Below are 24,653 nucleotides of genomic sequence, written 5' to 3'. Positions count from 1 at the left end.
GTGTTACAAAATCCAGGCCAGACAAATCTAAACTTTAATCTCACACCCAGTTCCTAGATTAGTCCCTTCTCCAGCTCAGGTTTGGCCTAAGCCTCAGGGTTCCTTACTTGGTGGGCATCACCCACTCCCTTCCCCACCTTTGTTCCTGTTTTTCCTCTGCTGGCTCCTCCGGGGTTGGGTGTGTTCGGAGGCGGAGACAGGCTAAAGGTCTTTGGCTTTTAGGTTCTGTTGATGGGTGAGTTCCAGATACTAGCTTTCTCTTGTGGGATATTTCATTTATTTATCGATTAAAAATATTTATTTAGAACACACCATTCATGTGCCAGACCCTGTTGCAGGCACTGGGGATAGGGTGATAAATGAGATCAACAAAAATACCTGCCCACATTAAGCTCCTGTTTTAGGGAAGACAAAAAAGAAAGAAAATACACGTGTCCTTAGTACATTAGAAGGTTCTAAGTACTGTAGAGAAAAATAAAGTAGGTTGGACTCGGTGGCTCACGCCTGTAATCCCAGCACTTTGGGAGGCTGAGGTGGGAGGATTACTTGAGCTCAGGAATTTGAGACCAGCCTGGGCAACATGGCAAATCCTGTCTCTACAAAAAAAAAAAAAAAAATTAGCTGGGTGTGGTGACATGCACCTATAGTCCCAGCCACTGGGGAGGCTGAGGAGGGAGAATTGCTTCAGCCCAGGTGGTGAAGGTTGCAGTAATCCGAGATCGTGCCATTGCACTCCAGCCTGGGTGACAGAGCCAGACCGTGTCTCAGAAAAAATGAAAGAACGTGAAAAAAAGAAAGCAGAGATGGGGCGAGCAGGGGAGAGGGCTGGTGCTGGGGTCACAGGGGAGGGGCTGGGGATGCACGGGAGGGGCTGGGGATGCAAGCTTTCCTGACTTCCCACAGTTCTCTGCCCCTCTCCTGTCTCATGGTGCAAGGGCCCCCTGGGGCTTGGGGTGGTTTTGCATCAAGCTAATATCTTGTTCTTCCCAACAGACGGAGGCCCATGGAGGCTTCTCTGTCCTCCACAGGGAACAGCATTGGCCTAAACCTGCAGACACCATTGCAAAGGGAATTCAGGCAAACCCGCTGGTGAAGAATGATTCCAGCGTGGGGACAGAGGCCGACATTTCTTGCATGGGTGATTTAATGTTGGGCCTCAATTTTTCACTCCCCCCGTAAGAGTATGACATAGCCACAACCTTGCCAGGGCCCGAGGGAGGGTGGATGGACTTATCCATCCCATAGGTGATGCTCGTGGCTGGGTGACTTGCTTCTGCCAACGAGGTTTTCACAGACACGGCACAAGCAGAAGCCTGGAATGTGTGGGCACTGCCAGGCCTACCCTCTGAGGTTCTTGATTTTCCCCATGAGATGTGCATGCCCCAGGGAACAGTGGCTCTGGCTGCATGATGAGAGGTGTGTGGAGCAGACATGGTTCCCATCCTCAGCCTGGAGTCAAGGTCAGACTAGATCAGCCTAAGCGCAGCCACGCCACGGGTGCAGGAGTGAAGAGCAAATGCTAACTGTCTATGGAATTGACTTTCAAAGGGGCATGTCATGTGCCTCATCCCAGCAACAGAGAAGGCATTGCTCTATCAGTCAGTTGGTAAATGATTATTGACAAACCATGGCTGGGAAGGTGGAGTGATTTGAGTAGATTTGGCCTCTATTCTCATGGCGCTTCCTTTCTAGAGGCGAAGGCAGATGATGGATGAATAACTATAAATGATTCTAATAGGTTGGTGCAGCAGTCATTAAAAGTAATGGCAAAAAAAAAAAAAAAGAAACGGGGAGGAGCCGGTGCTGCAGTTCATTAATAGTAATGGCAAAAGCCGCGATGACTTGTGCACCAACCTAACACAGTAACCACGGATGTGGAAAATGTGGCGATGGGCGAGTTCCGAGTGCTAGGAGAGCATCTAGCTTCCCGGAGTCAGGAGACGGGGGTTGGCAACCTAACCAAGGTGAAGCCCAAGTGAGGGGTGTGGGCCGGGAGCGATATTTCAGTGGAGACTCCAAGGATGAATGGTATTCAGAGAGTAAACCCCGATAGAGAGGGTGTGTGTCTGGCACAGAGAAGAGCCTGTGCAAAAGCTGGCGGGGCGAGAGGACACCGTGTGTTCATCCATCTGAGGGGCGACCAGCAGGCGGGAGCTCAGCGGGTTGAGAGGAGGATGCAGAGCCCAGGAAAGGCACCCCAGGCAGAGGGCACAGCAGGGCAAAGGCCTGGAGTCAGGCCTGAGTCTGTGTGTTTTTAGGAACGGACAGAGGCCTGTCCAGCAGGAAGGGAACAGCACAGGGGAGAGACCTTAGGCCAGAGCAGAGGGCAGGGCTGTGCTGGGCACTGTGGGCTGTGGATGGTGCTGGCATTTAAGAGGGGAGACCATAGACCAGGGCAGAGGGCAGGGCCGTGCTGGGCACTTTGGGCTGTGGATGGGAGCTGGCATTTATGCTCAGGTGATGGGAATATGTGAAAAGATTTTAAGGAGGGGAGTAAGAGTTGGGATGAATGTGTATTCTGGGAATCTCAACAAAGTAAATTCATAGTTGGAATTTTCATAAGACTTCTGCAAAGGCAGAGAGAAATAAGATCGTGACTACAGCTGTGTGATGATTTTATTTAAAAATATTACTAAGTTTTTAAACATGATTTCAAATGGTGTGTTTCTGTTTCACATTGGACATAAGTAGATTGCAAGGCTAATGGAAAGTAGAAAAGTTAACTCATGAACATAAAAGAGATATGGATTTGAAAACAAAACATTTATTCATTTACTTCCGCTGCAGATTTCTTGACTGCTGAATTTCATGAGAAGGGATTGTTCAGGGAGGGTCGTGGGTCTGAAGACCTGGAGAGGAGCTGGTGCTACTGCTGTTCAAATCTGAGGGTGGTGGAGATGGAGCCTTGGGGAGGAGCAGGTGCTGCCTTTTAAGTCTATGAGAGTCGTTGAGGTGGACGTCCAGGAAGGAGCCGGTGCTCCCACTGATGTCTTAGGTTGTGGAGCTGAAGACAATGAAGGGGCCAGTGTGGCTGTTCTGTGAGAGTCGTGGAGCTGGAGATCCAGGTGGGTGAGGTGTTCTAGCTCGGGGAGGAGCTGATGTCCTACCTTGAGGGCCCTGCAGCTGCAGACCCGGAGAGGAGCTGGTGTTCTAGATTGAGGGTCTTGCACCTGAAGACTTGAGGAGGAGCTGATGTTCTAGATTGAGGGTCGTGCAGCTGGAGAGCCGGAGAGGAGCTTATGTTCTAGTTTGAGGGTCTTGCAACTGCAGACCTGGAGAGGAGCTGACGTTCTAGTTTGAGGGTCGAGCAGCTGCAGACCTGGAGAGGAACTGATGTACTAGATTGAAGGTTTTGCAGCTGCATACCTGGAGAGGAGCTGATGTTCTAGATTGAGGGTCTTGCAGCTGGACACTTGAGGAGGAACTGATGTTGTTCGCTTTGAGGGTCTTTCAGTTGGACACTCAGGGAGGAGCTGATGTTCTACATTTAGGGTCACAGAACTGGAGACCTGGAGAGAAGGTGATGTTCTAGTTTTAGAGTCTTGCAGCTGCAGACCCAGAGAGGAGCTGATGTTCTAGTTTGAGGGTCTTGCAGCTGCAGAGCTGGAGAGGAGCCGATGTTCTAATTTGCGGGTCGTGCTGCTGCAGACCTGGAAGGGAGCTGATGTTCTAGATTCAGGGTCGTGCAGCTGAAGACTTGGGAAGGAGCTGATGTTCGCGTTGAGGGTCTTTCAGGTGGAGACTCAGGGAGGAGCTGATAATATTGATTGAGGGTCATGGAGCTGGAGACCTGGACAGGAGATGATGTTCTAGTTAGTGGATCTTCCAGCTGCAGACCCAGGGAGGAGCTGATGTTCTACTGTTAGGTTCTTGCAGCTGCAGACCCGGAGAGGAGCGGATGTTCTAGATTGAGAGTCATGTAGCTGAAGACTCAGAGAGGAGCTGATGTTGTAGTTTGAGGGTCATGCAGTTGAGGACTTGGGGAGGAGCTAATGTTCGCGTTGAGGGTCTTTCAGCTCTTAGACTCAGGGAGGAGCTGATAATCTTGATTGAGAGTGATGGAGCTGTAGAAGTGTACAGGAGCTGATGTTCTAGTTACTGGATCTTCCAGCTGCAGAGCCAGGGAGGAGCTGATGTTCTACTGTTAGGTTTTTGCAGCCGCAGACCCGGAGAGGAGCTGAGGATCTACGTTGAGGGTCATGCAGCTGAAGACTCAGGGAGGAGCTGATGTTGTACTTTGAGAGTCCAGCAGTTGAGGACTCGGGAGGAGCTCATGTAGTTCGCGTTGAGGGTCTTTCAGCTGGAGACTCAAGGAGGAGCTGATAATCTTGATTGAGGGTCATGGAGCTGGAGACCCGGACAGGAGCTGATGTTCTAGTCAGTGGATCTTCCAGCTGCAGACACAGGGAGGAGCTGATGTTCTACTGTTAGGTTCTTGCAGCTGCAGACCCGGAGAGGAGCTGATGTTCTAGATTGAGGTTCATGCAGCTGAAGACTCGTGGAGGAGCTGATGTTGTAGTTAGAGGTTCCTGCAGTTGAGGACTCAGGGAGGAGTTGATGTTGCTCGAGTTGATGGTCTTTCAGCTGGAGACTCGGAGGAGCTGATGATCTTGATTGATTGTGATGGAGCTGGAGAGCCAGACAGGAGCTGATATTCTAGTCAGTGGATCTTCCAGCTGCAGACCCCGGGAGGAGCTGAGGTTCTACTGTTAGGTTCTTGCAGCTGCAGACTCAGAGAGGAGCTGATGTTCTAGATTGAGGGTCATGCAGCTGAAGCCTCAGGGAGGGGCTGATGTTGTTGTTAGAGGTTCGTGCAGTTGAGGAGTCGGGGAGGAGATGATGTTGATCGCATTGAGGGTTTTTCTGCTCGAGACTCAGGGAGGAGTTGATAATCTTGATTGAGGGTCATCGAGTTGGAGACCTGGACAGGAGCTGACCTTCTGGTCAGTGGATCTTCCAGCTGCAGACCTAAGGAGGAGCTGATTTTCTACAGTTGGGTTCTTTCAACTGCAGACCTGGAGAGGAGCTAATGTTCTAGATTGAGGGTCATGCAGCTGAAGATTCGGGGAGGAGCTGATCTTGTAGTTAGAGGTTCATGCAGTTGTGGACTTGGGGAGGAACTGAAGTTGTATTTAGTGATTCGTGCATTTGACGACTCGGGAGGAGCTGATGTTGTTCCCTTAGAGGGTCTGTCAGCAGGAGACTCAGGGAGGAGCTGATAATCTTGATTGAGGGTCATGGAGCTGGAGACCCAGACAGGAGCTGATGTTCTAGTTGGTGGATCTTCCAGCTGCTCACCGAGGGAGGAGCTGATATTGTTCTATTAGGTTCTTGCAGCTGCAGACCCGGAAAGGAGCCGATATTCTAGATTGAGGGTCTTGCAGATGAATACTCGGGGAGGAGCTGATGTTGTAGTTAGATGTTCGTGCTGTTGTGGATTCAGGGAGGAAGTGATATTCTTCGCGTTGAGGGTCTTTCAGCTGGAGAGTCAGGGAGGAGCTGATAATATTCATTGAGGGTCATGGAGCTGGAGACCCGGACAGGAGCTGATGTTCTAGTCAGTGGATCTTCCAATTGCAGACCCAGGGAGGATCTGATGTTCTACTGTTAGGTTCTTGCAGCTGCATACCCGGAGAGGAGCTGATGTTCTAGATTGAGGGTCATGCAGCTGAAGACTCAGGGAGGAGCTGATGTTGTAGTTTGAGGGTCCTGCAGTTGAGGACTCGGGGAGGAGCTGATGTTGTTCGCGTTGAGGGTCTTTCAGCTGGAGACTCAGGGAGGAGCTGATGTTGTAGTTTGAGGGTCCTGCAGTTGAGGACTCGGGGAGGAGCTGATGTTGTTCGCGTTGAGGTTCTTTCAGCTGGAGACTCAGGGAGGAGCTGATATTCTTGATTGAGCGTCATGGAGCTGGAGAGCCGGACAGGAGCTGATGTTCTAGGTAGTGGATCTTCCAGCTGCAGACCTGGAGAGGAGCTGATATTGTAGATTGAGGGTCGTGCAGCTGAAGTCTCGGGGAGGAGCTGGTGTTGTAGTTAGAGGTCCGTGCAGTTGAGGACTCGGGGAGGAGCTGATGTTGTTGACGTTGAGGGTCTTTCAGCTGGAGACTCAGGGGGAGATGATAATCTTGATTGACCGACATGGAGCTGCAGACCTGGACAGGAGCTGATGTTCTAGTTAGTGGATCTTCCAGCTGCAGACCCAGAGAGGAGCTGATGGTCTAGTTTTAGGTTCTTGCAGCTGCAGACCCAGAGAGGAGCTGATGTTCTTGATTGATGGTCGTGCAGCTGAAGACAAGGAGGAGCTGATGTTGTAGTTTGAGTGTCATACAGTTGAGGACTTGGGGAGGAGCTGATGTTGTTGGTGTTGAGGGTCTTTCAGCTGGAGACTCAGAGAAGAGCTGATAATCTTGATTGAAGTTCATGGAGCTGGAGACCCGGACAGGAGCTGATGTTCTAGTCAGTGGATCTTCCAGCTGCAGACCCACGGTGGAGCTGATGTTCTACTGTTTGGTTCTTGCAGCTGCAGACCCGAAGAGGAGGTGATGTTCTAGATTGAGGGTCATGCAGCTTAAGACTTGAGGAGTTACTGATGTTGTAGTTTGAGGGTCGTGCAGTTGAGGACTCGGGGAGGAGTTGATGTTGTTCACGTTGAGAGTCTTTCACCTAGAGACTCAGGGAGGAGCTGATATTCTTGATTGAGGGTCATGGAGCTGGAGAGCCGGACAGGAGCTGATGTTCTAGGTAGTGGATCTTCCAGCTGCAGACCTGGAGAGGAGCTGATATTGTAGGTTGAGGGTTATGCAACTGAAGACTCGGGGAGGAGCTGGTGTCCTACTGTTAGGTTCTTGCAGCTGCATACCCAGAGAGGAGCTGATGTTCTAGATTGAGGGTCGTGCAGCTGAAGACTCAGGGAGGAGCTGGTGTTGTAGTTAGAGGTTCGTGCAGTTGAGGACTCGGGGAGGAGCCGATGTTGTTGACGTTGAGGGTCTTTCAGATGGAGACTCAGGGGGAGATGATAATCTTGATTGACCAACATGGAGCTGCAGACCTGGACAGGAGCTGGTGTTCTAGTTAGTGGATCTTCCAGCTGTAGACCCAGAGAGGAGCTGATGGTCTAGTTTTAGGTTCTTGCAGCTGCAGACCCAGAGAGGAGCTGATGTTTTTGATTGATGGTCGTGCAGCTGAAGACAAGGAGGAGCTGATGTTGTAGTTTGAGTGTCGTACAGTTGAGGACTCGAGGAGGAGCTGATGTTGTTGGCGTTGAGGGTCTTTCAGCTGGAGACTCAGAGAGGAGCTGATAATCTTGATTGAAGTTCATGGAGCTGGAGACCCGGACAGGAGCTGATGTAGTCAGTGGGTCTTCCAGCTGCGGACCTAAGGAAGATCTGATGTTCTACTGTTAGGTTCTTTCAGCTGCCCACCCGCAGAGGAGCTGATGTTCTAGATTGAGGGTCATGCAGCTGAAGACTCGGGGAGGAGCTGATGTTGTATTTTGAGGGTCGTGCAGTTGAGGACTCAGGGAGGAGCCGATGTTGTTGGTGTTGAGGGTCTTTCAGCTGGAGACTCAGGGAGGAGCTGATAATCTTGATTGAGGGTCATGGAGCTGGAGAGCCGGACAGGAGCTGATGTTCTAGTCAGTGGATCTTCCAGCTGCAGACCCACGGTGGAGCTGATGTTCTACTGTTTGGTTCTTGCAGCTGCAGACCCGAAGAGGAGGTGATGTTCTAGATTGAGGGTCATGCAGCTTAAGACTCGAGGAGTTACTGATGTTGTAGTTTGAGGGTCGTGCAGTTGAGGACTCGGGGAGGAGTTGATGTTGTTCGTGTTGAGAGTCTTTCACCTAGAGACTCAGGGAGGAGCTGATATTCTTGATTGAGGGTCATGGAGCTGGAGAACCGGACAGGAGCTGATGTTCTAGGTAGTGGATCTTCCAGCTGCAGACCTGGAGAGGAGCTGATATTGTAGATTGAGGGTTATGCAGCTGAAGACTCAGGGAGGAGCTGATGTCCTACTGTTAGGTTCTTGCAGCTGCGTACCCGGAGAGGAGCTGATGTTCTAGATTGAGGGTCATCCAGCTGAAGACTCGGGGAGGAGCTGGTGTTGTAGTTAGAGGTTCATGCAGTTGAGGACTTGGGGAGGAGCTGATGTTGTTGGCCTTGAGGGTCTTTCAGATGGAGACTCAGGGGGAGATGATAATCTTGATTGACGGACATGGAGCTGGGGACCGGGACAGGAGCTGATGTTCTAGTTAGTGGATCTTCCAGCTTCAGACCCAGAGAGGAGGTGATGTTCTAGTTTTAGGTTCTTGCAGCTGCAGACCCCGTGAGGAGCTGATGTTCTAGATTGAGGATCATGCAACTGAAGACTCGGGGAGGATCTGATGTTTTAGTTTGAGGGTCATGCCGTTCAGGACTCGAGGAGGAGCTGATGTTGAGGGCTGTGCAGCTGGAGATCTGGAGGGGGCAGATGTTCCGGTTTGTGTGCTGGGGAGCTGATTTTCCAGTTTGATGGCCATGCACCTGGAGACCCAGGGAGGGACATGAAACTGGAACATCTCCCCGCAGTGCCTCCAGCTGCATGCCTTCCAAACTGGAACATCTGTTCCCACCCGGGTCTCCAGCTGCATGGCCCTTAAACTGCACCATCGGCTACCCCCGAGTCTCCAGCTGCAAGGCCCTCAAACTGGAACATCAGCTCCCCACCGTGTCTCCAGCTGCACGGCCCTCAAACTGGAACTTCAGCTCCCCACCGGGTATCCAGCTGCACGGCCCTCAAACTGGAACTTCAGCTCCCCACCGGGTATCCAGCTGCATGGCCCTCAGACTGGAACATCAGGTCCCCACCGGGTCTCCAGCTGCATGGCCCTCAAACTGGAACGGTTTGAACTCAGCGGGGAGCTGATGTTCCAGTTTGAGGGCCATGCAGCTGGAGACCCGGCAGGGAGCTGATGTTCCCATTTGAGGGCTGTGCAGCTGGAGACCCGGGGGGAAGCTGATGTTCCAGTTGTAGGGCCATGCTGCTGGAGACCCAGGGGTGGAGCTAATGTTCCAGTTTGAGGGCTGTGCAGTTGATGATCTGGCGGGGAGCTGATGTTCAAGTTTGAGGTCTGTGCAGCTGGAGACCCGCGGGGGAGCTGATGTTCCAGTTTGATGGCCGTGCAGCTGGAGACTCTGCTGGGAGCCGATGTTGCAATTTGAGGGCCATGCAGCTGGAGACCCAGTGGGGAGCTGATGTTCCAGTTTGAGGGCCGTGCAGCTGGTGACCTGGCGGGGAGCTGATGTTCCAGTTTGAGGGCTGTGCACCTGGAGACCTGGCAGGGAGCCGATGTTCCAGTTTCAGGCCTGTGCAGCTGGATACCCAGTGGGGAGTTGATGTTCCAGTTTGAGGGCCGTGCATCTGGGGACCCGGTGGGGAGATGGTGTTGCAGGTTGAGGGCTGTGGAGCTGGAGACCCGGGGGGGAGCTGATGTTCCAGGTTGAGGCGGTGCAGCTGGAGACCCAGGGGGGAACTGATTTTGCAGTTTGAGGGCCGTGCAGCTGGATACCCTGTGGGGAGCTGATGTTCCTGTTTGAGAGCCGTGCAGCTGGAGATCTGGTGGGGAGCTGATGTTCCAGTTTGAGGGCCGTGCAGCTGGATACCCGGTGGGGAGCCGATGTTCCAGTTTGAGGGCCGTGCAGCTGGAGACCCGGGGAAGTAGGTCATGTCCGAATTCGAGTGCCGTGCAGCTGGATACCTGGTGGGGAGCTGATGTTCCAGTTTGAGGGCCATGCTGTTGGATACCCGGTGGGGAGCTGATGTTCCAGTTTGAGGGCCGTGCAGCTGGAGACCCTGTGGGGAGCTGATGTTACTGTTTGAGAGCCGTGCAGCTGGAGATCTGGTGGGGAGCTGATGTTCCAGTTTGAGGGCCATGCAGCTGGAGACCTGGCGGGGAGCTGATGTTCTGGTTTCAGGGCTATGCAGCTGGAGACCTGGGGAAGGAGGTCATGTCTGAATTTGAGGGCCGTGCAGCTCGATACCTGGTGGGCAGCTGATGTTCCAGTTTGAGGGCCATGCAGCTGGAGACCTGGTGGGGAGCTGATGTTGCAATTTGAGGGCCGTGCAGCTGGAGACCCTGTGGGGAGCTGATGTTCCTGTTTGAGGGCCTGGGAGCTGATGTTCCAGTTTAAGGCCATCCAGCTGGAGACCCGGTGGGGAGCCGATGTTTCAGTTTGAGGGCCATGCATCTGGAGACCTGGTTGGGAGCTGATGTTGCAGGTTGAGGGCCGTGGAGCTGGAGACCTGGGTGGGGAGCTGATGTTCCAGTTTGAGGGCTGTGAAGCTGGAGACCCGGGGTGGAACTGATGTTGCAGTTTGAGGGCCATGCAGCTGGATACCTGGCTGGGAGCTGAAGTTGCAGTTTGAGGGCTGTGCACCTGGAGCCCCGGGGTGGAGCTGATATTCCAGTTTGAGGGCCATGCAGCTGGAGATTTGGTGGGGAGCTGATGTTCCAGTTTGAGGGCCATGCAGCTGGAGACCCGGCGGGGAGCTCATGTTCCAGTTTGCAGGCCGTGCAGCTGGAGACCCAGCGGGGAGCTGATGTTCCAGTTTGAGGGCCGTGCAGCTGGAGATCTGGTGGGGAGCTGATGTTCCAGTTTGAGGGCCCTGCATCTGGAGACCCGTGGGGATCTGATGTTCCAGTTTGAGCGTGGTGCAGCTGGCGACCCAGGTGGGAGCTGATGTTCTAGTTTTAGGGCCGTGCAGCTGGAGACCTGGGGAGGAGCTGACGTTCCCGTTCGAGGGCTGTGCAGGTGGAGACCTGGGAAGGAGCTGATGTTGTTCTAATTTGAGTGTGGTGCAGCTGGAGATCCAGGGATGAGATGGTCCTGCGGTTCAAATATGAGGGTCCCAGAGCTGGAATCTACGTGAGGAGCCAATGCTGCCTCTGATGTCTTAGGTTGTGGAGCTGGAAACTCGCGGAGGAGCTGGTATTGGTGTTTCTAGTTGAGAGTCGTGGTATTTCCAGGGTTTCACAAAGGCCAGATTTTATTTCAGTTACTTAGAAGAGAAGAAAATGTCTTCTGAAAGAGGTGAACTAATCATTACCAATAGAAAAAGTATCCACTGTATTCATCTCTTATTGAAACAGAAAAATATAACATTTCCCCCCTTAGAATAATGTATATATATATAACTTAAATTTCCATCGTATGTAGCCGAACAATAAAATCTGGAAACCAGCATGAAACCCCATTATTCACATGTTAAAATGCTGAAACTATGACCAAAATATGAAAACTGCTAGAGCTATCAGAAAGACACAAGACAAAAAGCTTCTTGCATATGTATAAATTAAATGTGATAATCTCAAAAAACTGTTCAAAATTATAATTACTTTCCAGTTTAAAAACTTCAATCCTAAATTAAAAAAAAAAAAAATCTATACACAAACCCCTGATTTGCCCAGACCAAAAAAAGAAAGAAAGAAAGAAAAATCAGCGGTAAGGTAAGCAGGACCCAGAGGAGCTGATATTCACAGTTCTTACATGTACAACTCTTTCAGGAATTATCCATAAAGTGCTTTATTTTACAACCTGCTTTTCTTGTAAAACTGAAGGTCTACTTTTTTACATAAAAGTTTTATATGGTGTTAAAACCAGAACCGTATGTAAAATACTGCATCTAAATGTTTCTACATAATCTTGTTCCATTGGTTCATCGGTGATTTCCGCGGGTTCGTCATCATTTTCCATGGAAGATTCTGAAAGAATCTCTCCAGTTTCACTGGAATTGGATCCTGCTAATTCTTCTGTTTCACGGCAGTCAGAAGAACCACTACTTTCAGGGCCTTCGTTTTCATTACCTTCAGAATGTAGTAAATCTTTCCAAGCTTGAGACACATCACATTCCTCCATCTGATTATTTTCCTCAGAAGTCTCTTCATACACAGTTGAGGCATCATCAGATTCTTGTTCTTGATTTTTTCTTTCTGGGATCATTTCTCTTGATGTCATAAAAGACTCTAAAAATAAGCAAATGTTGTACTTAAATTTTATTTTCAAAATTCCTCCACAGTTAAGTTTCATGAGTTCGGATGTTCTATAGTTCAGATCACATCCCCTGAAATTCAGCGGCAGCTACATACAGGTGGGAGAGAAGCCCAGCGTCGGCATTACAAGGAGTTCCATGATGTACAATTCTTTCATGAAAACAACGAAAGCAAGAATTTGAGGATCTCCTTACTCCTCCCTTTTATGGATGGTCTCTCAATACCTTCTTCTTCCTCTTCATCCTCTTCTTCATCCTCTTCTGTACGCGCTGCTGGGTACAACGACTTTCTTCATGTTTATCCTGAGATGAAGATGATGCTTCTGTTTCTTCTATCATAACTGAAGAAACTTCGCTGCAAGTCCTTTGACTGGCTGTTTCTCTGACTTCATCTTTTTTGTCAAACCTGAGTCTTTTTACCTCATGCCCCTCAGCTTCCACAGCATCTTCATCTGGATGTTTATTTTTCAAAGGGCTCACTGAGGAGACTTCTGATTCAGATGTTGAAGAGTCACTGTGATTTTTCTCTTCATTTTGCTGCAAATGTGCCTCTTTGCTGTCTGTGCTCTCAGGCGACCCATTTGTTGTCACGGGGGCTGACAAAGAAACCTTTGGTCGATTAAGTGGCCTGGGTGTCCGAGGCCCATTTATATTAGACCTCTCAGTATAGCTTGGTGCATTTCCAGGAAACATAACACCATTCATTCGATTTATACTATTGGGATTTTTTTTTCTGAAGAAGGATAAACACAGCTAACAACCATCACGTTCTTTTCTACTCCTCTGAGAAATTTGTCTGTTCCTGTATAGTTTCTCCTTGGATCTGTTAACAATTCACATAGTCGCTGAATAGTAAAAGGGATACCGTTAAATCCAGTGACAATTTTCAGTATTCTTTCCTTTGTTTCATCAAAGGGAATATATTCCACATTAAGGTTGGGAGGACCTCTTGGCTCAGGAGCTGAAGTTCTGAAATCGTCCATCACTTTCTCCAGTTTGAAAATAAAATAGCCTTTCAATTGGGACCACTGAATCTGTTTCTCCAGTCTTGGCTACATGACAAGGAAACCGATCCAGGACAGGACAAACTTTCTTTTTCCCCCTCTTCTCAAAGTCTTCCAGCGCCTCCTGGAGCCTCTTGACCTCCATGGCTTCCCGGAGTCCCTCACAGCCTCCGCCTCCCTCCGCGGGTCTCTTGGGGACCGGAACGCCTCCCCCCACCCCCCCACGTCCTCCCACTCCCTCGCACACACTCCAGCTCGCAGGCCAAGTGGGGTGGGGGGGAACGAAGGGAGCCAGGGAAACGTGTGAGAGAGGGAGACCGACAGAGCGAGCACCTCCCCAAGCCGCTACCACCAACCCTCCAACATGGCGCCTGGCACGTCACCCTAAAAAGTTATTTCTTGGAGAAGTGACGGATGACAGAGATTAATCTGAGAGTTACTATTAATGGAGAAACTTAGAACTTACCATTTTTCCTGTGAGGTTTTGGTGCTGATACTGCTATTCTGTGAGTTCTGGCAATTGAGTCCATTCCCACAGCCTGGTGATGCAGCAGGTGTCACAGAAGGACCCTGTCCCAGCTGGTCCTGCTCCACTGCTATGATGGTGTGGCCTCTGATCTGTGACCGTGTCTTGAGGGGAGACCAGGCCCTTGACCACAAGCGTATCCATGGTGAGGTTCTGTGGATGGAAGCTCATGGATGTTCCTTCCTGATGTTCATCTGCCACCTTGCTATTTAATGCATCTTGTTTATAACTGTCTTCCAAATATTGGATAGAAATAAAGCATTTGTACAGTATGGGTAAGGTATAAAGAATATTGACACATTGGACACAGTGGACCTCCACCAGGTTTAGGGAGTAGAATCTGAAGACACATAACTTTGGATGCTCCCTGGAGGCCCTGCCTGAGTCCTAGTCCCTTCCCTTCTCCTACGGAGGGAATCACTTCCTGCTTTAGTCTTTATTATTCCCACACTTTCCTTCATAGTAAGTTTCTTTCACCATGATGTGTACATCCCTAAAAAATATGCCATTTAGTTTCGGAACTTTGTTTTGTTTTTGAGGCAGGGTCTTGCTCTGTTGCCTCGGCTGTAGTTTTGAACTTTGATGTGAGGAAATTCTCCTGCGTGGCTGCTCCTACACTGCAGAGCTCTGAGCATCTGCTCCATATCTAGTTTTGTCCTCCATTCCCTCCCTGAGACCCACCCACACTGACATGGTTCATTTTCATTGCTGCGTGATTTCCCGTCGTCTGAGGGGAACATGGGAAATGTCTTCATCTTCCTGTGGATGAGTGTTTGGCCAGGTGGGAGCCCTGAGGACTGTGTTTTGTTGGGAACGTTCTTGAGCATTTCTTTTGTACCCAAGTGCAAGTTTCTTCTGGTCAGTAGCTTTCAAATTTTAAAATTTCATCCCAGGTAAGAAATGTAATTTTCCTGATAACCCACAACACACACTCTTTCATATACAAGCATAACAGAAATACACTTCACAACCATTCTTAGCAGTGCCTGGTGTTCCTGCTTCTCTCCATTCTCCCCAACACTGGCATGGATTGGGTTGTGGGATTTTTGCCCGTCTGGTGGGTGTCACGTGATATGTCCCCCTGTTAGGCTGAGCCCCTCTTCATGTTTTCATTAGCCATTCCTCCACATTTCCTCTTCTGTGGAGGGCCGGTTCAGCTCTTTTGCCCAGTTTCTGTTAAGTTGTTTGAATTTTTGCACTTTTCCTTTATTATTCCTATTACTATGTTTTTGAGACAGAGTCTCACTCTGTCACCCAGGCTGGAGTGCAGTGGCGCAATCTCAGCTCACTGTAACCTCCATCTTCTGGGTTCAAATGATTCTCCTGCCTCAGCCTCCCAAGTGGCTGGGATTACAGGCACGCACCACCATGCCCAGCTAATTTTTATATTTTTACTAGAGATGGGGTTTCACCATGTTGTCCAGGCTGGTCTGAAATGCCTGATCTCAGGTGATTCTCCCACCTCAGCCTCCCAAAGTGCTGGGATTATAGGCATGAGCCACCATGCCCAGCCTGCCTTTTTCTTTTTCAAAAGGACTCTTTCTAGATTATACCTATTCATTCCGGTGACTATATGTGTGGCAAAGATGGGTTTGAATCCACCAGGATAAACGTGCCAGATCTCCTCTCCGATGGGAGAAGAGACAGAGAGGGATAGAAGGGTGCAGAGAATCAGAGCCAGGAGGAGGCCGAGTCAGGCGGGGGTTGCAGGCTGCTGTGAGGACTTGGCTCCTTCTCTGAGTCGGGTGGGATTAGCAGGGGATTTGAACAGAGGAACCGTGGGATCTCCCTTATGCATTTCTGCCATGGTTGGCTCAGCTGAACGCACCTCTTGAACAAGACTTGGCCTTGGACACCCAGAGGCCCTTGGTTGAGGGTTTACCTCTTGGCATGGCCACTGACACATCCATGTTTGGCTCCCACACGGCTGGGTGGCCCCAAGACCTGCTCTGCCTGGGCTTCTCATTGGTGGCATTTCTCAAGTTTGTCCCCTCTCAAGTCTGCCCCATCCGGAAAACCAAACACCTCTCTCTCCTACATGGAAACCCCCGTCAGCACCTCCTCCTGACTCACAGGGCATCCCGTCAACATCACAGTCCTGACCTTCCCACACGGACAAGCTCATGGGACCCCCTGATGGACCAGGACAGTGCCAGCACTAAGACGTGCCCTGAAACTCACAGGAAGAGCGGACCAAGAAGACGGGAACAGCACGGGGCACTGGGAGCTGCAAACGCCCACGATACTGTGAGAGATGGAGAAAGGTATGGCCATGGCTGACACAAAATGTTACTCAACATTTATTAAAGGCCTAAATGGAGAACATAATGCTATCAAACCCTTAGGTAAAAACACGGGAAAATTTGTATGGCCTGGGGTTAGACAAAAAGTTCTTAGACATGACACCAAAAGCATGATTCATAAAAGATTGACAAATTCAATTTAGTCATAAATTTAAAAGTATAATTCTATAAAGCAATATAAAAATCTAAAGAGAATAAAACAAAAACTATGGTCTAGAAAAAAACATTTGTGAATCACACATCTCACAACGTACTGGCACGCAGAATATATGAAGAACCATCAAAACTTAACCGTAAGAAAGTAAAAACCCCAGTATTAAAGAGAGGGCAAATATTTGAATGGAGGCCTCATCAAAGAAGGTATAAGGAGGGCATATTGCCCGAGAAAGAGGCTCAACATCATAGAGATGATGGGGAAATGCCAGTCAACAGTACCTCTGCAAATCTATTAAAATGGGTAAAAACAGACAAAAACCATGGGCCAACCCAGGTTCTAGTGATGATGCAGAGGAATTGGGACCCTCATAAGCTGCAGTGGGAATGGGAGGGGTCCCGCCATGCTGCAAAGTGGTCCGGGAGTTTCTTATGAAGTTAAGCACATCCTTACCACGTCATCCAGCAACCCTGCTCCTGAAATGTCCCCCAAGAGAAAACTTAAACGTGCACACACAAACCTGCACACAAGTGTTTAGGCCTCATTCCTCATTGCCAATAACTGGAAGAAAACAAAATGTCCATCGGCAGGAGCAAGAGAAGGCATAAACCAACGCGGATGCCTCCACGTAGGGGGCACCAACCAACAGTGGAAAGATGCACCCAAATGCCCCAGGTCTCCCAGGCCACATGCCCAGTGAAGGAAGCTAGTTTTGGTGGGCAGAGGCTGAAGGATGCCAACACATGACATCTTGGAGAAGACAGTGTACCATGTTGGGGAGCAGGGCAGTGGTTTCGAGGGGCTACGGGTGGAGGGGCGAATGGAGGAGCTCTCTGGGGTGATGGCGTGAGCACCTGCACCTCACTGTGGGCTGCTGTGGCTGAGGGGCTGCGCAGCAAACACTGGCTTCAGTACAGGCAGACTGAAGGAGGAAGGCTCCCACAACTCAAAGACAGAGGGTGTCACCTCCATGAAACAAAAACATATTAAAAAAAAGCTCTTAACATTAAGAAAAAAGCACAAAAAGTATTTCATAAGCACATTGACTTTGAGTTGACATGATCTACCTGGGAGCATGGAACTGAAACCACAGGCTTGGCAATCCCAGAGGGAGAGGGTGGAGGGTTTAGACCTCAGTTGAAGGGCTCAGTACCTGGCTATAGGAAATAACATTTAAAAAGCAGCAGGGTGGAAATAATTTCTGCTGATGAGGTTGCATTTCTCCAGATAGCCGGCAGAGTAAATGTAGTCTTGCTCTGTTGCCCAGGCTGGAGTGCAGTGGCGCCATCTCCACTCACTGTCAGCTCCGTGGGAGAATCTCTTGAACCCTAGAGGCAGAGGTTGCAGTGAGCTGAGATCGCGGCACTCCACTCCAGCCTGGGCAACAAGAGCGAAACTCCGTCTCAAACAAAACAAAATTAGATAACTAACCCAGGACTAAAACAGCGTAACTTTAAAAAAAAAAAAAAAAGTCTAGGAGGTATTATGTTCATTACCTGCAAGCCAATAGAGGCCACGTCTGGGGCATACATCTAAAAAAAAATCCTAAAGTTATGGTCACAAATATGTTGTGTACGGTGTTATTAAGAGCAAAAATGGGAAACAACCCAAATATCAATAAAATGGGACTGAACCCTGGCAAATTTACTAAAATAAGTCAAAATTGTTAAACATTATGCACAAGACGAAGATTTTAATAATTTAAAGTGAAAAGACAGGAAACATAATTACTAATGATTATCGGTTTATTTTTAATGCCACTTCATTCCACAAAAAGGTTTCAGATATCTTACAGAAAGACACACTAGAAATATTAAAATACTATCTGAACCAGAAGCAAAATCAGGGTAAGCTAGCAGAAAGGCATATAAGCCAAAGGGCTCTACCCAGCTTTCAAAGCTGCCACGGCCGTGCGCAGTGGCTCTGTCTGTAATCTCCGCACTTGGGGAGGCCGAGGAGGGAGGATCGCTTGAGGCCACAAGTTCGAGACCAGCCTGGGCAACAGAGCAAGACCCTGCCTCTACAAAGGCGTGGCGTGGTGCGCAGGCGCGGTGTCCCCCACTACCGCCCCCCTTTGACCCGGGAGTGGTGCGCGGGCCCGGTTTCCCCCCAGCTCTACCCCGGTGTGGTGCGCAGGCGCAGTCTGCGCGGGGACTGCGGGACTGCGCGGCGGCGACTACAGACGTTTCGGGGGTCCGGGGCCTGTGGCGGCTGCTAAGCGCTCCGCGCCTGGCGCTGGCCAAGGCGGTGAGTCCGTGCGGCGGACCGGGGCAGGGCAGGCGGGGGGCGAGGCGGCGGTATGAATGGGACGGTCCCCAGCGGGTCCGAGCGGAGCGGGCGCCGGGTCCCCGCGCTCCCTGCCCGGGGATCGGGAAGGGGCTGGGAGAGCTCGGGCCGGTGCGAGGGGGAGCCGCGGGGTGTACTCGGGGGCCTGGGGAGCTCGGTCCTTAGCAGGTAGTCCGCGTCCCGGTGAAGGTCACGACCCCGCGGGCTTGCTGGGCGTCCCCTCCGCCGCTTTGGTCCGGGCCTGGGGTCCGGCGACTTCGCGGGCTGAGGTAGCCCCTCGCCTCAGTGCCTGGCGGGTGGACTCGGGGAGGAGTCGTGTCTGCCGAAGGTCACCGGGTTGGAGCCCTGGCTGGGCCGGGAGTCTGAGGACCTCTGTGAGGGTTGTCCTGAGGGGCCGCCCGCATCCGGTGGGTGGGGCTGGCGAGGCGGGTGAAACCGCCCGGGTGGGTGCGAGGAGTGGCCGGGCTTGGCCGCGTGGGCGTCCGGTGGGAAGCGCGGCGCGCCCGACCTTGGGCTTGCAGTTCCCGTTTCCAGAAAGCGCAAATCTGTGCATGTCCACTTCGGGACCTTGTAAGCTAAGGGCCTCTACTTTGGGTCCTGTTTGGTGGCCCTTGTGCCACCAAAAACGTGCCAGTGTTTAAAAGCAGCTGTGCCAGTTTTTAAAAATGAGACGGAGAGCTCAGGGCACTGACCGAGTGAGGACTCCAGGACCTGTGCTTGCCTGTGCGCTGAGTACCTGGAGGGCCGGGCTCCGCTTAGGCCAGGACGATGGTCAGGGTTATACTTCCCTGAGCCCTTGCTCTCTGAGTTTGTCTGAATGTGCCCTCTACGATTGCATCTTCAGAATCGGCCTTCTGGGATTGTATTTAATCAAGCTAAATTGGATAGGTTTAGTTGTTTGGTTCTTTTAAATGAACTTACCCACCCACCTCCTTAATTACAAAGTAATTTTAAATTGCAGAGTAAAAATCTCAATAGGAACCAAGGCATTCAGCAATATTGATTTGAATTATGCCTGTAATTGTGCAATTTTCTCCTTTTTGAAATAGTTATTAAAAATCTCTTTGAATTAAATGTGAGGATTAGTCATACAGCCATCCTGTCAACATCAGAAAGCGTGTAAACCGTTCTAATGTGTTGCTGTGGTTGGTGCTGACTGAGCAGAGACCCCCACCGTATCTTGGGCTCTTAGGAGCTGCTAGGAGGGCGTCCACAAGCAGGAAGTAAAGCCCATGGTCAGTGGGACTTTTTAGGGGAAATGGTAGCTTGTGATTGGAGAAAACTAGATAGAGCTAGTGCCTATGTCCTCAACCCAGATGGTGCCCAGTGTTCCTTCTGCAGACTAAGACCCCAGGCACCTCAGACAAGATGGCAAGATAGCAAAATGGAACCAAAATTTAGTCTTGGGTTTTGTAAGTCTTTTTATGTTGATGAAGGTAGTTTTTCCTACAGAAAGTCGTGCGTTTTTAGGTTCTTCGTTGGCTGCTTTGGTGATTGTGTAGGTTGTACATGCAGATTAGTTTCTTGCTGATGATTTGTAGGTGCATTTTATTTGATGAGGACCCCTTACTTTGCTAGATTTCGTATATTAATGTCGCTGCACTTCTTCATTTTCCCCCTCCACCTCCTAATTCTGTCATCTGAAATTCTGTATTGTTAAGCAAGGTCGAAGTATTCCTTTTAGTTATATGTTCCGCATTTTTTTTCTTAGAGGAAATGTTTGATAGTTTCTCCTAAAAAAATTAATAATTGGCACAAAAGACTAGTTTTGCGTCAAAACTAGTTTTGAGTTTTATCTAAAGACTGACATTGGCTTAAAGTTGGGCTTTCCAAATTCAGAAATCTGCCCCAGATTAGATTTAGATGTAGAGGGTTAGTGTCCTTTTCCCCAGAGGGATGGCGTGATAATTTGTTCAAGATTGTGTTATAGTAGCTGCTCCTTTTAAGCTAGCTCTGTGTGTGTGTGGTGAGGGGTGGGCCGTGTGTATTCCACATCAACATTCTAGAAAGAACAAATAAACATTTAGTGATCTCACTGTTTCTACTTACGTTTGGTATAATATACTGTTTTTATAGGTGCTATTACCTATGTTAATAGGGCACTTTACAAAATTTTCAAGAACGTTTGTATTAAAATTATTTCAAAGACTTCTTTCTTAAAATATGATTTTACCGTGTAAAAAATTATACTGAGGTAGAAGAATATTCGTTCTTTCTCATTTTCTGAAAAAAGAAAAAACTAAATTAGTTTATGTCAATAAAAACAGACTAGAAATTGGAGAAATGAAGAATAATTTTTTATCCCACATAATAAGTAATTTCTGAATTGCAAGTATTTCTAAATACTTGAAGACATCCCTCACATCCCCTCTTCTGACTGCTGAGTGTATAATTTCCTCAAGCTTTTTTTTCTTCTCTTTTGTTGTTTGGAGACATTGTCTCTCTCTGTCACCCAGGCTGGAGTACAGTGGCACAGTCTAGGCTCACTGCAACCTCCGCCTCCCGGGTTCAAGGAATTCTCCTGCCTCAGCTTCCCAAGTAGCTGGGATTACAGGTGCCCGCCACCATGCCCAGCTAATTTTTAGTACAGAGGGGGTTTCGCCATGTTGGCCAGACTGGTCTCGAACTCCTGACTTCCGGTGATCCGCCCACCTTGGCCTCCCAAAATGCTGGGATTACAGGCATGAGCCACCGCGCCCAGCCCCTAAAACTATTCCTTATGATATTTCTGAGACTATTCAGTGGTCTTCTAAAATGCCGCCAGCAGAATGGAAAACGTATCCCCTAAATGGCTGGCCAATCTTAGCATATGGGACAGTGTCACCTCTCTCACACAGAGCCACTAAAAACTAAACACTAAAACCAGTTTTCTTGAGTAAAGGTTTCTAAGATGGAAAATTTAAGCAGCGAGATATCTCAAGTTGTAGACATTGGCCAGGAAAAAGCCAGCAGCAGCCAGGCAGGGGAGTGTGTGCATCTGACATCCTCCTGTGTGATGAAGGGATGACACGTCTTCCCTCTGGGCTGTCAGCTTTTACTGTTCCAGGATACAGATGTCCTGATTCAGTGTCCAGTGCCTTTTGAACTGACCGCAAGCCCTCATGAACAATTGGAACTGTAATGTGGAAAGGGCTCTGATGGAGCCAGTTAAAATGCTTCATTATTTGCAAAATACCACATACAGTAATACGATCTAGATGTCTTTCCCCTTCTCCACTAAGTAGTATAAATTAAGACTTCACAGAGGAAGTGTGCCTTTTTCATTTCGTATCTGAGTCAGTGAGTATCCTGTTTGGAAACAAGCTTCATCCTGGTTTTCTAGAGTGCCAAGTCAGGGTGGAAAGGAGGACCTGGGGGCTCAGTCATTTCTTGCCCCTTGGGCTGCCCTTCAGAGTTAAGTAGAGGGTCCCAGCTGAGCTCTCTGGATGCACAGGAGCACCTGGATACATCAGAAGGTGAACAGTTTGCAAGGGGAAATTTGAATTACTGTTCCCCACAGCATTTGTTCCTTCAGGACACTAACCCTCTGGATCTGTGTCTTCTGTGTCTCCAGTGGCCAACAGTGTTGCAAACAGGAACTCGAGGTTTTCACTTCACTGTTGAAGGAACACGAGGGCATCTGCTAAAGTTTCAGATTCCGTAAGTTCATGCTTTTTGTTCCATTATAAATGATTTTTTTGGCTTGGGGGTAAGGATCTATACAGTTTGTTTTCATATGAGTCATAGACGTAAGAGAACAATTTCTCATAGGTATCCAATGCATGCTGAAATTATTTTCAGTGTAATACTACTTAATTGCAAGTCCAAATATAAACATAGATGTGAACATTTTTACTTGTATCTCTTATGTATCTATAAACTAGATTTAAATTTAGGTCAAGTAAAGCAATAAATTAAAATGAACAGTATGTGCTGTGGTAGATGATAAAATCCTACTGAAAATAGGACCGTGGGGCCCTTCCGGTGTGGGTTCCTTGGTATTGAGTGTGCCTGTTCTCTCTCTGTTGGAAAAGTGTAACTTGCTGCGAAGTTCTTTTCTCATAAGCTCACAATAGCGACTGAATAGTCCTTGGCACCTTCTTAGGCACAAGCATAGGCACGGCCCTGAAGTAGAGTTGTGGTCCTCAGTCTGATCCCATGGAATAGACCCTCTACCATTCATAGAATCTGATTGTCAGTCCCTTCTCCAGTTGCGAATGTGCCCACTTCTCCCCGCACTGTTCAGGGCTCAGCCCCAGGACAGGATGGAGGCCCTGTGTGCCCAGCAGTTGCTCATTTTGTCTTTGTCAAGCTCTTTCACTGTCACAAGAGTCTTCATGTTTGGCATGGTGGGACATGTGATTGACAGGTGCATTTTTCTTTTCCAGATTTCTGCTCAGTATCCAGTAGTGGATCATGAATTTGATGCAGTGGTGGTACGCGCTGGAGGGGCAGGCTTGTGAGCTGCATTTGGCCTTTCCGAGGCAGGGTTTAATACAGCATGTGTTACAAAGCTGTTTCCTACCAGGTCACACACTGTTGCAGCGCAGGTAAGAGAAAGGTGCCCCACTGTGCTCCCACTCCGTGCAGGTCCTGCACAGCCTCGCACTTTCTACCTGGGCAGCCTCCTGCCTCCTCCCCGTGCTCCAGCCACATGGCCTCTTGCTGTGCCTCACTCACTCAGCTCACCCTCTCAGGGGTCTCTCCCTGGAGCCTCTTCCCTGAGGACTTTGAAGGGTGGGAGCCTTGTTGTCACTCTTAATTCAGACTCCAGTCACACTTGGGTTTTCTCAGACCATCTCTCCTGCTACCCTCCCCACTCACCCTGCTGCCCCAACACCTTAAGGAAAGGAGATCATCTAAAAAGGAGGAATCAGAAGTTAGGCTGGGGAAGAAAAGGGCAAGGGTTTCATTTGTCCCTGTGCTGCTGTCTTCTGGGACTCTCTGAGGGGTAAGACGGCAATGGGCACACACAACCAAAGGAAGTAGGGGTACAGGGGAGTGCGACTCTGAGTATGGAGTTTATTACTTGGCAGGAAGCACTTGTAATCTTTAACACATGCCCATAAGTGCCGTTGGGAAGATTTATTAATAAAGTTATCTGGAAAGACTTGTGGAGTACTTTTTCTGTGCCAGATATGTTAGGTAATAAGCATATTACAGGTAGCCTTTCAGTCACTGCTCCAGTCAGCCCTTCCTGGAGTTCCCTCTGTCTCCACCACACAGATGAGGAGACTGAGGCTAAGGGATGGAATCACTGGGTGAGCTGGGAAGGGGTTGTGATCTGGAATCTGTCAGGCCTCGCTGCTCCTCTGCTGAGGTCAGCCCTCACTGGGAGTCACTGCGTGAGTAGTTGGCTTTCTCTGAGTCCCCCAGCGGGTGGATTTGGGCCTGGAAGACAAAGTTGGGGCTCCTGTTTGTGGCTTGTAAGGAGTGGTTGGTGTTTCCAGGTTGGAATCAATGCTGCTCTGGGGAACATGGAGGGGGACAACTGGAGGTGGCATTTCTATGACACCGTGAAGGGCTCCGACTGGCTGGGGGACCAGGATGCCATTCACTACATGACGGAGCAGGCCCCCACTGCCATGATCGAGGTGATGGGCGGGAGGCTCTGGGTGCTCTCGTGGTCTGTTTCTAGTACAGGAGTCCTGGAAAAAATATAAGCAATTGAGGCACATGTGGCAGCCAAAAGAACAGTGATGAGAAAAGCTCACAAGAGAAGTCTTTGTCTGTCATGAACTATGCATTACATGTAACAAGAAAAACTTCTCTTCGATGAAGTGTTGACATATTCATAAAATAGGTTACTTTGGGTTTGCCGATTTGTATTAAAGTTGTTTAGTGTAGATTAGCTGTGAATATCTTGAGTCCTTTAAGGTAATAAGATTTTTGTTTGTTTTTATCTTTCAGAGCTAGAAAATTGTGCCATGCCGTTTAACAGCACTGAAGATGGGAAGATTTATCAGCATGCATTTGGTGGACAGAGCCTCAGGTTTGGAAAGGGCGGGGAGGCCCATCGGTGCTGCTGTGTGGCTGATCGGACTGGCCACCCAATATTGCACACCTTATATGGGAGGGTAAGGCCACCCCCGGTCCACCTGAGACAGGACATGTAGTGCTGGGGCTTATGGTGACAGCAGGGAATGGGTTAGCGTGCCCAGTGAGTCAGCTAGAGATTACGTAAAAAGCAACAGAGAATAGCGGTGTGCGGCACATGCAGCGACTGTTGATGTGACAGGACTAGACATGTGCCTTGAGCTGCCCCTAAGGCAATGTGTGACTTCTTGCATCTATTTTGGAAAGTTGAATTGATAATCTTATATACCAGGTTTTAACTTGGGATATGTGACACTCAGCATATAAGAACAGAGCAAGCAG

General features: G+C 49.3%; 1 protein-coding gene and 3 pseudogenes across 3 annotated transcripts in view; 1 reads left to right on the top strand and 3 right to left on the bottom strand.

The window, feature by feature from the left end:
* LOC129032773 (protein IWS1 homolog) overlaps positions 1–13,684 on the bottom strand; it is a 36,692-nt gene extending 23,008 nt beyond the window's left edge. For all 3 annotated transcript variants that reach the window (XM_054480575.2, XM_054480574.2, XM_054480576.2), the window contains exon 1: positions 13,494–13,684. The gene's annotated coding sequence lies outside the window, so the exon portion shown is untranslated. The remainder of the gene's footprint in view (positions 1–13,493) is intronic.
* On the bottom strand, positions 8,831–10,161 carry LOC129033012 (mucin-2-like; annotated as a pseudogene).
* On the bottom strand, positions 10,203–13,266 carry LOC129032772 (serine/threonine-protein phosphatase 4 regulatory subunit 2-like; annotated as a pseudogene).
* Positions 13,685–17,715: 4,031 nt separating the features above from the next.
* LOC129032769 (succinate dehydrogenase [ubiquinone] flavoprotein subunit, mitochondrial-like) overlaps positions 17,716–24,653 on the top strand; it is a 30,090-nt pseudogene continuing 23,152 nt past the window's right edge.

This window comes from Pongo pygmaeus, chromosome 2 (assembly GCF_028885625.2).
Source record: "Pongo pygmaeus isolate AG05252 chromosome 2, NHGRI_mPonPyg2-v2.0_pri, whole genome shotgun sequence".
Classification (NCBI taxonomy): domain Eukaryota; kingdom Metazoa; phylum Chordata; class Mammalia; order Primates; family Hominidae; genus Pongo; species Pongo pygmaeus.
This window is presented reverse-complemented; position numbering and strand designations above follow the sequence as displayed.